The following is a 14851-nucleotide window of genomic DNA, read 5'->3' as shown; positions in this document are numbered from 1 at the left end:
TCTCCATGTGTCAAATTGACATATAACTGCCCAGCACAAATCACTAGTTCAATTATGGAAAAATTGGAATAATTATAAGATTTCATTCCTTTTTATATTCCTTAATGCATAAATACAATTTCATATAATTTTACCAATGAATATTGTATCTATATTTATTACATCTAATCCCAAATAAATCAATATTTTCTGGCATTACTGTAGATTTATCTCTGATTTTGTATTTTCGGAGTATTGTTCTAACTTATGGTTATTAATTAAACTGACAACTATAATAAATTCAATTTTACCTAAGTATCTGACAACCTTTATATTTGATATGTCACACCTATCACCCCTTGGCAGCAATGAAACATATAAATCACAGTTTCTCATGATGTGTGTGTCTTCTTTATTCTGTTGCTCTTTCTGGCTAAGATCTCAAACAACGTTAATAAAAGCAGTCATGGACAGATTATCAATCTTAAGAAAGCTATTTTAAATGTTTCATTATGTACAGTTATGTCTGATCTAGGCCTTAAAGAAACTGGCAGACTTAAAACATCTTTCTTATCTTGATTTGGGAGATACGAATTTTGTAATTGCTGATCTTTAGCCGTGAATGTTGCTAAGGTTTACAACACTTGCCTAGCATGTGTGAGACCCTAGGTTCAATCCCAGCCTGAGAAAAAGTTTCTCCTCCAACTATTATCATATTTACATGTTTATAAAGCTTATGTTTTATCATAGTTAATCATTGTATACACTGGTATAGTTTGTGTATGTGTTATTTTGGGATTTTTGTATCCCTAAAAAGTCAGTGAAATTACTGTGTACCTTTTCAGAATTAGTCATTCATAGATGAATTCTGATAACACACCCTATGGGCCATTACACTTAAACATTTTTCCTATGCAGTAAAGGTTATGCAGTTATCCTTTCAGGATGATGTGTATAATATTATATATAATGCACATATATAATGCACATTTATATAAAGGTTTCTATAGTATAAATCATGTGTATATTATTGCTTTCTTTTCCAGTGTGACTCCAAAAAAAGTTTCTTTCTCTTGTAAAGTGTCCTATTGAAGGTGCTGGAAACTGGACACTGGCTCAGACCTGTACTTTTGGCGCTTTGGAAGCAGAGTGAGTATAAGTTTAAAGTCATCTGGGTAAGTTATATAGCAAGTCTGTCAAAACAAAACTAATCCCTGGCCTTACTGTATCCAGAAATGCTGAGTAAATGGGAACAGATAACTTTACAAAGAATTGCTCTGAACTTTCTGAACTGAGTTTCTATTTTGGAGGCTAACAGGCAACACTTTGGCAGGGAGGTAAAACAGATGTTCCTTATTCTGACTTAGGCAGCAAATCCAGAAGTTCTCTGTTAACAGTGGGGGCATTGTGCAGACAGTTTCACCATCAATCCTGATCAGGACTCACTCAGAGCAAGAGCATAGTCCACACTGTCTACAGGAAGACAGCAACAGTAGGGCTCTTATTTCAGTGAGGCAGCTGGCTAATACATCCCAAATGACCCCAGACAGGGAAAAGCAGCAAGTACCATTAAGTCTCTTTGCAAGTGCAGTTGGGCTACCTCAGTCTCTTCCTCTAGATGCCTTCAGATACTTGTTGGCCTCATCCTTCTGATTTATGTTCATCAATCCTAGCAACCATGCACTGATATTGGCAACCTTCATAAGTACTTCATCTAGTGACATGTTTTAATAACAATTACCCATAACGATAGTACAAACCCACCACCTTAGACCAAGTTCATGGTTTGACCTTTGCTCCAGATCTCCTCTGGGTTCAGCAGAATATCTGGACATCATTACCCTCGTACCATTTCTCAGTCCTCTGTCATTTCTGCCCCTTTCTTACCGGTTTTATCTGGGAACACTCACTTGACAAATCATTTAGACGTGTTCCTCAGCTTTAGGGTTTGCTGCTGAGGACATCACTCTAAGACCAGCGTCAGATGTGAAGTGCCATGCCGTTGATTCATTTTCTGATTGTGTGACTAATTCCTACATGGTCTCCTTATCTTTGTGAATGTTATTGTCATTGAGGAAAAAATTATGGTACTAGACAAAAGTTCTATAAAACTATTCCTACTTTAATGACATAGGCAGATTTTTTTTTCATTCTTTGATAAGTTGCTGCTGGTGAAATCTAATGGAGTTCATGAAACAACTCGTAGTTTAATTAAAGTTGGAACAACACGGCTTTAGCACTTTGTCCTTTGCAGGAAGTAAGTAACATTGTCAAAAGGTTTAAAGTGCATATGTGGCTCATGTTTGTTTGACTGTTACTTAGCCTTTGAAGAACTCACCAAGTAGACAGTAGAGTCAGCATAACTGAGCCTGCGTACAAGAAGATCTGTCGTCCTGATAGTCAGTCAGATATCATCACAGTCATGTCATCAGCGTGGAAACTCTCGTATAGTCTGGTACGGTCAAGGCTGACCCTAAGTACTGAAGGACGGAGCAGTAACAGAAAGTAACTGTGCTGAGTTATCCCTACCTTGCGTCTCCTCTAAATGCATAAAACTGGACGAAGAACAGAGATGACAGATGACAGGAAAACGAACACTTCAAGAGCAGTTTCTACTTCGGATCCTTATTCTTTAGATTGGTTTAAGAATGGACTGTCCTAGTCAGGGTTACTGGTGCTGTGATGAAGCACTATGAACAAAACCAAGATGGGGGAGAAAAGTTTATTATAGAACCCAGGACTACCAGCACAGGGGTCTCCAACCTACAATGTGCTGGGCCTTCCCCCATCAATCACTAAGTAAGAAAATGCCCTATGGGTTTGCCTAAAACCCCAGCTTATGGAGGCATTTTCTCAATTGATGTTCTCTCCTCTCATATAACTTTAGCTTGTGTCAGTTGACATAATTTAACTTTAAAAAAAAGATTTATTTATTTATTTTATTTATTTATCCATTTAGTATGTATACAGGATTCTGCCTGCATGCCAGAAGTGGGAACCAGATCTCATTGTGGATGGGTATGAGCCGTCATGTGGTAGCTGGGAATTGAACTCAGGACTCTATTTCATCATCTAGGAAATTCAGCTGGTAACAGGAGTTGGAAAAACAGCATTGGAAAAAAATCACATCTCTGACAATCATTGCTCAGTCCTAAAACTAACCCCTGTAATTAAGTGCCACATCATGGATCTGTCTCCTCAAAGCTTGATTTCATGTAGGAATAACATTTTAAAACTAAGGAGAACAGCAATCCAAGTTTTAACGGGAGTACCCTAGGTGTTACAGTGCTAGGAAGACAGTCATTTTCCTTTTTACAAGTCATCTCTCCACTGCTATATTTTATATATTGATTTGGTTTGATGCTGGTCTTTTTAACATGTGGTTCATTTTTGGCCCTCTGTAGGTCTCTTTTATTATCAAAGGTATTATTCTTTTATACACTTTGATAAGAGATGCACATTAGTAACAGAACTTGGAAAATACGGGATGCCTTTTCCTAAACTAAAATGAACTTGGGAATGTAACTGCTAAGAGTCAAAGCAAAGGAACTTGTGTGTGATCGGGTGCACATGTATGTGTCTGCACACGTATGTGAAAATCAGAGAACGATCTCAGTTTCATTCTTCAGTCTCACTGGGGTTGCCAAGTTGGCTAGGTTTCCTGGCATCAAGCTCACACCCCCATGTCTGTTGCTCCAACTCTGAGTTTACAAGTGCATACCATCACATATGGCTTTGTTTGTTTGTTTGTTTGTTTAACATGGCTTAGGGGGGCCTAAATTTGGGCCCTTAATTTTTCAATGCAATTAATTTAACCATTTGAGCTATATCTCCAGTTCCCAAAGCTAGGAAGGTTGTGAACTCATTCTATGTCTTCCTTAGATCATCATTCATCTTTAGGAAGCCATTAACAAAATTGTAATCCTTGAACAAATAAGCTATTTTCTACCAGTTCCACAATCTGGAATCCTTGAGTTATAAGTAATTTTCTCCAATGAATATGCACACAAAGGAATTATTATCATTTCTTACTAAAAGCATATTTAGTTATGAATTTGTTGGTGAGGATAAAGTGGACCCCAAAGTATCTTAGAATAAAAATGACTGTGGCTCAGGAAACTGTTTACATTTCAGTAGGCTCGAGTCACAGCTTGCCATGATAGCCAAGCATATTCTTGGCTAGCTCTCTGTAAACTACATGAATCCCATCTGTCTATATTAGCCAACACCAGGACAAGCAATGTTGATTGGGAAAGATGCAGAGGACTGGAAATGATATGAGGATGGCAAGGAAGCTCATATCTGGGATGAGGGACCTCTCCCGTGGTCACCACAGTGAGATTAATGAAGCTGAGTCTGGGGACGCATGGCAAACATGCCTACAGCTATTTCCATAAAAACCCTGGAATCAATCTTTGGTAATGGATGCTACTACAGGGCATGAAGGATTTTTAAAAATCATTCTCAGCATATAGTGTACAAAGCAGAGAAGTAGAAAGGTCATCTACAGCTGGGGAAAGTGCACCAGGGAGGAGATACAGGTTACCATTCTTGAATATGGACCAAGAGACATAGAAATGCAAAGCCTGATGGCTACAGTTAGGGTGCCAGTGACATCTATCCCATAATCCAAACAGTCACATCCTATGGTGTCCTCGCCCAAATACAAATGAGAATGTAACGTGACTCACTGCAAACTTAATTCCACAAACATGTCTTTAATAGCCATCTCAAAACATACATATATCTTTCACAAAGTCATCTAAAAACTAAAAAAAACATATATATATGTCATAAAAACCTACTTTAAATAATTGTGCTCTTTTTCGTTCCTTCATACTAAATTGTCTGTCCCTTAAGAGTAGATTTTATTTGAAAATTCCTTTGCATTTATTTCAGTTTCTGCTTTCTATTAATCATACTTTGTGTTTACTTAGAGTAATCTTATATTTTCCTACTTAAATAAAAATGCTAAGACTTTAAAAAGTCAATATCCAGAATAAGAATAAATCAGGACATACTTTAGAAGTCATCTTCAGAATTTCATTACTACCATTCTCGACTTACATCATTAAAAGGATCCCATGTGGCACTAATATGCTTGTTTTCTGTTACCATAACAAAATACCTTAGACTAGTAATGTAAAGTAGGAAAGAGTTAGTGTGAGTCCCAGCTTCCCATTGCTGCCATGTGGCTGTTGTCTCTGGGCTATGAGTGACACAGATCATCACGTAGTGAGTGTGCAGCGACATAGACCTCTCACTTCATGGTAACAAGGAAGCCTAAGAAGAAAGAAGAGGAAAGGATGAGGGCAAAATGAACATTCAAGGAAATCCCATTCTCCTCAGTGACTTACCTCATCCATGGAGACCTCATTTTCTACTTTCCATCCTCTCCCCATATGCATTCATCTATGAATATATAAATGAATGAACACCCATGAGGATAAAACCTCATGATTCAGAAGCCTTACCTTTGAACACTGCTGCTTTGAAGACCAAGAATTCAACTCATGAATTTTGGGAATAGTTCAGATTCAAACTGCAAGAGCTGAAAATAATTAGGGTACAAGTAGGAGCAAATCTACAGAGAAGAACAGAGGAGCCACTCCAGATATCAGTCATCCTTAAAAAAATCATGCTGCTTCTTGCAAACATTAATGTTCTTGTTGTCTATAGGCATAAACCCAGTCTCTATAGCTAGGAAGTGCAACAATTCAGACTCCGCCCAAGCCTGTGCTGGATTCCTGCTAATCAGTGTTTCTCTTCCCCAGTTAACGCCATCCTCACACCTGTGCCCACTTCATCTTGCTTTGGCTTCTGGCTCTCCTACTTCTGCCTGTGTTCAGTGAACACACCACTGCTGTGGTTTGTTCACATCTAATTCTGCCAGATCAAATCATGTATTTCAAAATGTTTCACAAGTCAAGTGTAACTAGAATTTATCCTGGTTTGTTCTTCATTGTCATTATGTCCTCAATTCTTGTAATGTCATCACTCAGTGTCCACAAGTATCCTAAGTCATCTCTAGGTCCTATATAATGCCTAAACAAGTGACCATACTATTTAAATAGTTATCATACTGTATTGCTGAGGGAATAATGATCAGGAAATAAAATCTATAGATGTTCAGTACACGTATAGTTTTCCCCTAATGTTTTGATCTGCAGTTAGTTGATTCCATAGATGTGGAAATAATTGTACAGAAAGTTGACTATAACTGTTTTATTCATTTTTACCTAATGGTTGCATTAATGGCTCCATACCTTTAGCCTTCGAATCTTGCTTAAATATTCTTTAGTCTCTAGGCTTGATCATGTGACTTATTCTCACCAATAGAACGATAGTCAGCACAGAACCAGAGATTTGAAAAGCTTTTGTACAATTTGATTTGTTCTCACACTTATCTCTCTCAAGGTCAAAGAAGAAAAGAACATCAGGTAAGATCATCAGCTCACAGACAGGCAGCCAGCACCATGGAGAGGAGCAAGTCAACATGTGTGCATGTCCAAAGAGGATGTATAACTTCCATGTTAATACATGTTTAATCTTTTAAAGATTTACCTACCAAGGATGAAAATTAAGGGGGCTATCCAGCTTCTAAATTTTCACTCTGGAGACTGTGTATAAGTAGAAAAGTATGCATTGCTAAATATGTATACTAAATATGAATTGATTACTATGCAAACTTCAAATGAATACTTCTTGAGGTCCTGTACTTAGACATCTTTAATGGAATCCCAGCAAAGGGATGGGAACAGCCCTTTGTTCACCCAGCAAACCTCATGCATGTAAGCCAATCCACTGGGTACTATAGAAAACAATAGCAATATATAATTAAGCACACGTATACATATATAGTGTGTGCGTTTCAGAGCTATGTACTGATTTGCTTATGACACTGTTTGTGATATAAACAATACCATAAGAGAGACAAATAGTTATCTACATTTGAAGATTAGGTATTCATTTATGTTTATTATTAGGATAAAAAATTATGTTTATAAATAAAAAAATCAAGATCAATATCAGCATAGTCGCCTTACTGGACCATAGCTGACCCAGATTAAGGAAGAAAATAAGTGGAGAAGAGTTGAGATCCAGCTCTGGCCCACTGAAACCCCAAATTTAAAAACTAAGTGATTTTTGCAGCCCATTGAGCTTCTGTAATAATTGTTGCACATTGCATAACAGTAGTTGACTGATAGGTCTTCAGGCTTCCAAGGTCTACATTTCCAGTCTTTCCTGTTTACCATTGCTCTTGTAGCACCCAGTGGATTGGCTTACATGCATGAGGATTTTACAAAAGCTTTGCTGGGAGAACAAAGACTGTTCTTATCCCCTTTGCTGGGATCTCATTGAAGATTTCTAAGTACCTGACCTCAAGAGGTCTTCACTTGAAATTGGCATAGTAATTATCAATATCAGCCATTTACAATAACTATACCAAATTATAATTTCTATATAGATACCTCAATATTCTCACCTTAACAAAAAGGTTTAATATAGACTTCTACAATTGAGTCTCGGCAATTAGTACTATGTTACTGAAAAAAAAAGGTGATGAAAAACTATATGTGATTCCTAAAATTTAGCATCAAAGAATCACAAATTTCCCTATCATTAATCATTATAATAAGTATGTTGGAATCCTTAGAAAATGCAAGAGAACTCAATGTAAGATATACATCATGTAGCATTAAAAATACTGTGAAAAAACCCACATTAAAAATATTCAGAATACATAAATATATTTTGAGCTACACATCTACTTAAGGCTTCAAAATGATTGTGTCTTCATCTTTTTATCTAAATTGTCTTATGTGTGTACCCAGTGAAAATTGGAAGATATCTCAAAAATTAAATTGAATAAGAACTCAAGAAAAAATATTCCAAATAAGTCCTAAAATGATAACGATGATTCAGCCTCAAACTAGATTCGTAACCAGACCGTCAGATGAAGCAAACACTATCCGAGAACAAATACCAACTCAGTCAAGGTCTGAGGGGAAATGGCTGACACAGGAAGTCACATGCTTGCTTTTTATTAACCATAAACTTTTTTGTTTTCAAATTACAGAAAAAATAGTGTTGGAGAATGCTTTTACAGTCAACGCTTATAATCTGTTCTAAGATTTTGCATCCCAAGAGAATAAATGTTGCTGTGTCTCAAGTTATCCACACTAATCACCAAGTCTGGAGGACTTGGTGGCCTCACAGGAAAGTTGTAACTGCTGGACATAATCACAGAAGGTTCTGTTAGATGACATGGTTGTTTTGTAATTAGGGCAGTTTGGGCTCATTCGCACAATCCAAACAAATGATCCAAACATAAGTGCCCCAAAACTTTTTTGGATATTTAAAATAATACAAGGCATCAGCCTGTTCAAAGCCATGAAAATTCCATGGCTGTCTGACCTGCAGTAGAAGACAGACTGCAGTTTAAATTGACTGCACCGTTGGCAGGTTCGCTAAGGAGGGATGTTCATATCTTTCAGTGTTCAGGAGAGTGTGGAATAAATTTAGAACTCCAGCAAAGCGAGAAATAAACTTTGAACTATGGGAGACTGAGAAATAAGCTTTGCCCTTCAGTAGATACCACAAAGCTAGCAAATACAGACATGGAGTGGCTACTTCATAGAGTATTATATCTAAAATTTACATGCAGACCATATATATGAAAAATGAAGGCTACTATGAATAAAATCTTAGAGGATTCAGGTATTAAAAGACCTGAGATCTAATCTGAAAGCTGTGGAGTTCATGTGAAATGGAGCAGATTATATAGTGAATGTATGATAAACACTAAGATATGGATATAAATTCATTTCATCTGGATCACACTAAGGAGGACGTTTTTCATGCATAAAAATTTCACCAGGCTTCCATATTTATAATTCTATTTTATGCTTCCCTCTACTGGAACCTTTTCAACACAAAATAGCTGGTGTTGGGACAGATTAATATCTATTCATTCCTTCTCTTTTATTCTCTTCCCACAGAGAGCTTTGTTTAAGCATACATTCTCAAGAATGCTTCAAGATTACTTAGCCTCTTTCATGCTTTATTCCAGGAAAACACATTTCAGGACATCTGTAAAGTGTATAAATTCAAAAGAACAGAATAGAAGCTCTTTACACAGAAATTATGCTTATTAAAGGTGAGAATATCTTTCCGAGTTCCATTTTTCATTCAGGTGGCTATTTTGAAATATTTTTCTATAAATGAAATTTTGCTATTTCAGGCGTTACATGTTCAGATATCTTGATATTCTGGCAGGAATTTATCTCATTGAAGTGAAGAATTACATTATCCAGAGTGGCATAATATACATGACATGAGTAGTAAATTTTCCAGAATTTATAATACAGAGAAAGCCATACTTAGAAAAATGTCAAGACATGTTCAAAGGTGAGCTTTCTTCAAATACGCATTTACTCAATATGTTGGTAGCAAATGTCTTGAGTTTTAATGACCAGTTGAAAACAAGGATACATTTGCTCAGGGACTTTCTGTAATCAAGATAAAATATCTGCCAGTTTTAACCACAGAAGCCAACACTACAGAAGGAGCTCCTGCCAGCCGTGAGTATTCTCAATGCTTGCTACTTTATGATTCGACTACATGCAATTCTGGAGCCAAGTTCTAAGGGAGAAATAATAGTTAAAAGCTTCTGGAAGATTTATTTCAAATGTGCCTTTTATCTTTTCAGTGTAGACCTCTGAGAACAAGATCTATTCTTAAAAGATGGAGCTAAAGCAGGAGAAATGAGCCAAAACCTATTAATACAATGAGTGCGTCCAAATGCTAGCATTGACAGCGAGGCTGGTTCACTCTAAGGTTAGCTAAACAATTATTTTAAGGACTCACTGTCCTTTCTGGGAAAACGACCTGCAATGTCAAATGTTCTCATGATGTGAGACATCAAACAGTCATCAGTGATTAATAGCTATTCATAAAACATGAACTTCATTTAGTGAATTACAGGATATATAGTCAATGCTTGTTTAGATTCTGCAGTTGGAATTGTACTGAAATCATGATGCCACTTATCTTTATTAGACAGGTGTCTCTTAGGCTACCACAACTGCCAAGTATAATTCAATGTGCCTATTGCTGTCATGGGAATGTTAGCTGTGGTTGTCTTTGACAGTGGGTTGGGGAACCAAAGTGCATAGGTAAGTTTGCTATGAGGTGGGGACAGAGCATTATTTTATGGACAACCGTTAAAAAAAATACCTTGGAGGAATGAGATTTGGGTTCTTTATGCTAATCTACAGCCCGATTGTTTAGAATAGTGCCCAAAACACAGTAGAAAAATTTAAAAGCATGCTTTTAATGAGTGACTTATAGTAATGCAGAGTTATCAATACATTAATAGGAAGATTTAGAAGGTTTCTAGTCATCTGTGTTGAAATGTGGATATATGCTAGTTATTACTATTTTTCTGAGTTGCTCTGATGACGATTCTGGTCCTGATTTCTATTTAACAAGAATGCTTGGAAGCAGAGTGTATACATACAAAACCCTATGCAATGAATTGTTTGTCCACTTACCATGTGCTGTGTCACACGGTTTGTCTCCTGTATTTCTCCCGCTGATGTCACTGTTTACCTCTTTATTACTTCCTCTCACTTAGCTTTTCCGCTACAAATGTTTCTTTGGGCTTCATCAAAATTGCCTTCACCTTTCATTTTGTCTGAATTACTATCTGTATGATATTACAAACGTGAAAGAATTAAACAGTCAACATAAAACAACATAAACTAAGCTCCTCTCTCCCTCGCCCCCTTCTAAAAATCTGGTCGTAGCATAGTCCTCCTGTTAAATTATTTTTAGAATAAGAAAACAGAGGTGGTGACCCGGAATCCACACCAGCGTTCACTATTTGGCAGTTATTAGCCAGTTAGTTGTCAACTTTTAAAAATCATTTCCTTTTTCTGATATTATCACATTATTTCTTTGTATACCAACTCTCTTGTAAAATGTTTAGAGCTTAGTCACTTCCAATCCTAATGTCACTTCATGTATAACATGTAAGATTTAAGAAGTTATATCCTTGGATTAAGAGTATGTCATTTCTCATTTCTGAATTCCTGAATTCTGAATAATTTCCTAAGTCCTTACAGGCCACCAGACCAAATTCAGTATGATCATCAACTCCATCATAATTTAGACTCAGATTTTTGGCATCTGTCCCTCTTCTTATTATGCATTTATACTTACTACACATCTGTATCTTTCTGATGTTCGAAAACTGCACATTACATGTTCCATCTATTTTTGTTACTTTGATGTCTTAGTAAATCCTTGCCTTTTGTTCCAATAAATCCTACTAGCCGTTTAAGATTGAGGTCACATGGAGGGTTCATGTGCCATTCTACCACATGGAATCCTTTTCTCCTATCTGTATTGGGATGGATTCTTCCTTCCTGACTCAACTGATTCTTAATGTTCAAAATGTGTTTCTGATGAATCGAACTGACAGTATCCAAGAGCATTTCACGTATTTTCAAAGAACGTGACTTCACAGGCAAAATGGAAATCAGTGGAAATATGTAATATAACTGAAGTACAGAGAAGCTGCTAGAGATGAAAATTTGTCATAATTTTGACCCTCACTTGGATATTTAAGACTGTACTTGTAATTTTAAATGAAAACAGTGCAGCCTTTGAGGTTACTTTGCTTGGTTGATTTCTGCTTCTTTGCCCTTTTCTTCCTGTTGGGTCTCCTATCATAGGTTATATTGTCCATATTTCTACTCAGCAAAGCCTCTGTGTTCCACTCTTCAAGTAACAAATATTTAGTAGCAAAAATTACCACCACGTTTTAGGGCCAGTCTTATCTAATAAAATTAGGTTAAAAGATGAATTATCAGTTGACCTTCCATCGTCTGCATAGCATCATGATGTATTTTTAAATGAATTCTTTCATTCAGTGGTCTCCAAGATCATGTGGGTATCGATATTACCTGCCCTCACTTACAATTCTTATACATGCTTTTGCAATGGCTATCTATTGGTTTTCAAGTGCAAATATTTAATTGCCTGCACAAAATCAGGTGTAATACTTTACTTATCATCAAGAAAATATACATTAGTAGTATGACCTTAATCCCTCTACAAAGAATACCAAAGTGAAATGAAAGGCATTACTTGTTATCTAAGAAATTCTCAGTAGCTGAGAGAAATTCTGCTGGGGGAAAGGAATAAATCACTTTAAGAAACTGTTCAGCAGAATGTGTTAAGCCTAAATAGATGTATAGTCTTTGATGCCACAGGTCAACTCTTACTTCAACATCCAAAAAATATAATCACATATATTCATCAAAATATATGGACAAGGACGTGTTTGAGTCACATCGAACTGCACAGAACCTGTATCGGAGTAGGTGAATCATATTATCGCATGCACCAGAAAGAATGAAAAAATATTACTTTACACAGCAGCAGAGGTGTTTATAAATGAAGTCGCCCTGAGAGGTAGACTAATGCCCTTTCTTGATTTAGATTTTAACTGTGTGGTTATGCTTGGTCTGTCAGAGTCCATCAAGTTGCATACACACCTAGAGTTTTTTCACTTACGGTTATACGTATGTTTCTTTCTTAAAGCTCCTGATAATCTTCACGATGTCTATGTATCCTGTTGTAAGATTGTTGAATATTATTGATGGATGAGTGTAATGTACAGCTCCCAGCCCCCTGGGCCATCTTCTTCAGTCTGTACGAGTTTCTCAGCATTGTTTTCAAAGTACTCAGATGAAAGCAACCTCCTCTCTTTCAAACAATCCTTTCAGGAATCAAATCCTTAGTGTTTAGATACAGTTTAAATAACAATTTCAAATCTCCAAGACCCCACTGCCTTTAAAAAAGATTTTTATTTTTTATTTATTTTATATATCTGAGTACACTGTCACTATCTTCAGACACAACCAAAGAGGGCATCAAATCTCATTGCAAATGGTTGTGAGCCGCCATGTGGTTGCTGGGATTTGAACTCAGGACCTCTGGAAGAACAGTCAGTGCTCTTAACCGCTGAGCCATCCCTTCAGCCCCCCACACAGCCTTTTTATACTTCTGTGTTTCCCCCTATATTTTGGCCCAAAGGCAGGAAAGTCTTAAGGCAAACAAATACTGTGATGAATCAGAAACAAAATCTCCTAAGATATCCAAATTCCATCTGCCACACATGTATACACACATGCAGTCCCTTATTTACCCAGCACACCTCTGTCTGTTGCTAACCATGAACTCAGCGCTGGAGTGACTAGTGAGAAAGGTCTCAGATGTCCCCGCTTTTACAGGCACTGACCTTCTACCTGAGCGGGTTCCAGACTGAATACCTCCAGAGACAGGCTGGGATATCAGCCTGAGAACACAGATGATTTTAAATAGAAAGGAGAGGAAAGGAGAAAGAAGGAAGGGAAGGAGGGAGGGAAAGAGAAAGGGAAGGAGGAAAGGAAGGAAAGAAGGAAAATAGAAGGGAAATCAAAGCCCATACTGCACTATATCTTTGGAGTATTTCAGAGATCACCTCAGAGTTGTCCCACTCAAGAGTCCATCAACTTCAGGCCCTCCCTGATCAAGGACTAGTGGTATTTGATCTCACTGTCACTCTGTCCTACCTTGTTGCACAGGCTGACTTTGAACTTATGGAGTCCTGAAAGAGATGCAAGGCAAGAAAGCTCAAGCATGAAGAATGGAGCCAAAGGCTAGAAAGGGAGATAGGAGATAGAAAATGCGATTTTAGAGTTCAGTGGCTCTGCTACAGGGAAACAGATAGGAGCTGTTAACAAAGTAAAAAGCAAGAAAAGCATGAGAGAGTGGGAACGCCTGGGGAGTCTTGACCAGCTGGCAACAAAGTGCAGCCAAGTGTGTGTGTTTACATTAAAACAAGAAAGCTTGTTTAATGGAAGCACATTCTTAGGCTAAGGAGACAACTTATTTTTAAAGTTAAAAACATATTACCTATAAACAATTGTTTATGTATATGATTATATATATATGTGTGTATATGATTTTTAACTTCCATTCCATGTTAATTGAGAAAATATAAAAAGATTTATATATAAGGCTATAACTTAAGTATGAATATACTTTATAAAAATGTAGCTCTATGGAGCTGGATATTCAGTGGTTAAGAACGTAATTCTCTTGTGGAAGACCTAAGTTCAGTTCACATTTTTAAGATTTATTTTTATTTATTTATTTTCTAAGTTATATGTTAATTATCGTGTATTTGTGCGTATGGCATTGGGGAGGGGCATATGTATGTGTGAGCAGTTATCTGCAGAGATAAGAAGAGGACAATGGATCAAGCTGAGTCACAGGCAATGGTGAGCTATTTTGATGTGAGTGCTGTGAACTGAACTCAGGTCCTCTACAAGAGCACTATGTGTTCTGAACCACTGAACCATCTATCCAGCCCCACAGACCTACATTTTTATAAATTATATACCTACTTAACTATTCCTATTCACTTATATATGAACATATTTATATATTCTAGTTTAACAAGGAATGGAAATGGAATAAATTTTCATCCCCAGTCATTATGTACAAATGAGGAGTATAGAAAAACCATTGTGTGTGTTGCGATTGAGGATGAGGAAGCTTTGAGAAAGTTCAGAAGTTTCTAGTTCCCAGCTAACCAAGAGACAGCTGGTAAGCATTGTATAGAGACAGGAGAAATACATGCAATAGGATACAAGAAAATGAGACATTAACATATTGACATTAACCTAAATTGAATGTCAGGACTTGAAGAGTGCCTGGCAGAGTGGTTGCCTCACAAGTGCAAGGCTTTAGGTTCAATTCTCAGGATGAAAAAATTAACTAAATTAAATTTATTCTTCATCTACAGTTGAAATTC

The 14851-nt window shown here is 36.8% G+C and overlaps 1 long non-coding RNA gene across 1 annotated transcript in view; it reads left to right on the top strand.

Annotated features, from left to right (window-relative positions):
* Positions 1-1025: 1025 nt before the first annotated feature.
* Positions 1026-14851, top strand: part of LOC147995704 (uncharacterized) — a 57733-nt gene continuing 43907 nt past the window's right edge. Inside the window, exons 1-2 of the long non-coding RNA XR_015683811.1 lie at positions 1026-1128; positions 9053-9139. This is a non-coding gene — a long non-coding RNA (uncharacterized LOC147995704). The remainder of the gene's footprint in view (positions 1129-9052; positions 9140-14851) is intronic.

Source organism: Rattus norvegicus, chromosome 3, assembly GCF_021556685.1.
Source record: "Rattus norvegicus strain SHRSP/BbbUtx chromosome 3, alternate assembly SHRSP_T2T, whole genome shotgun sequence".
Classification (NCBI taxonomy): Eukaryota; Metazoa; Chordata; class Mammalia; order Rodentia; family Muridae; genus Rattus; species Rattus norvegicus.
The sequence above is the reverse complement of the archived record's forward strand: the minus strand, read 5'-3'. Positions and strand labels throughout refer to the sequence as shown.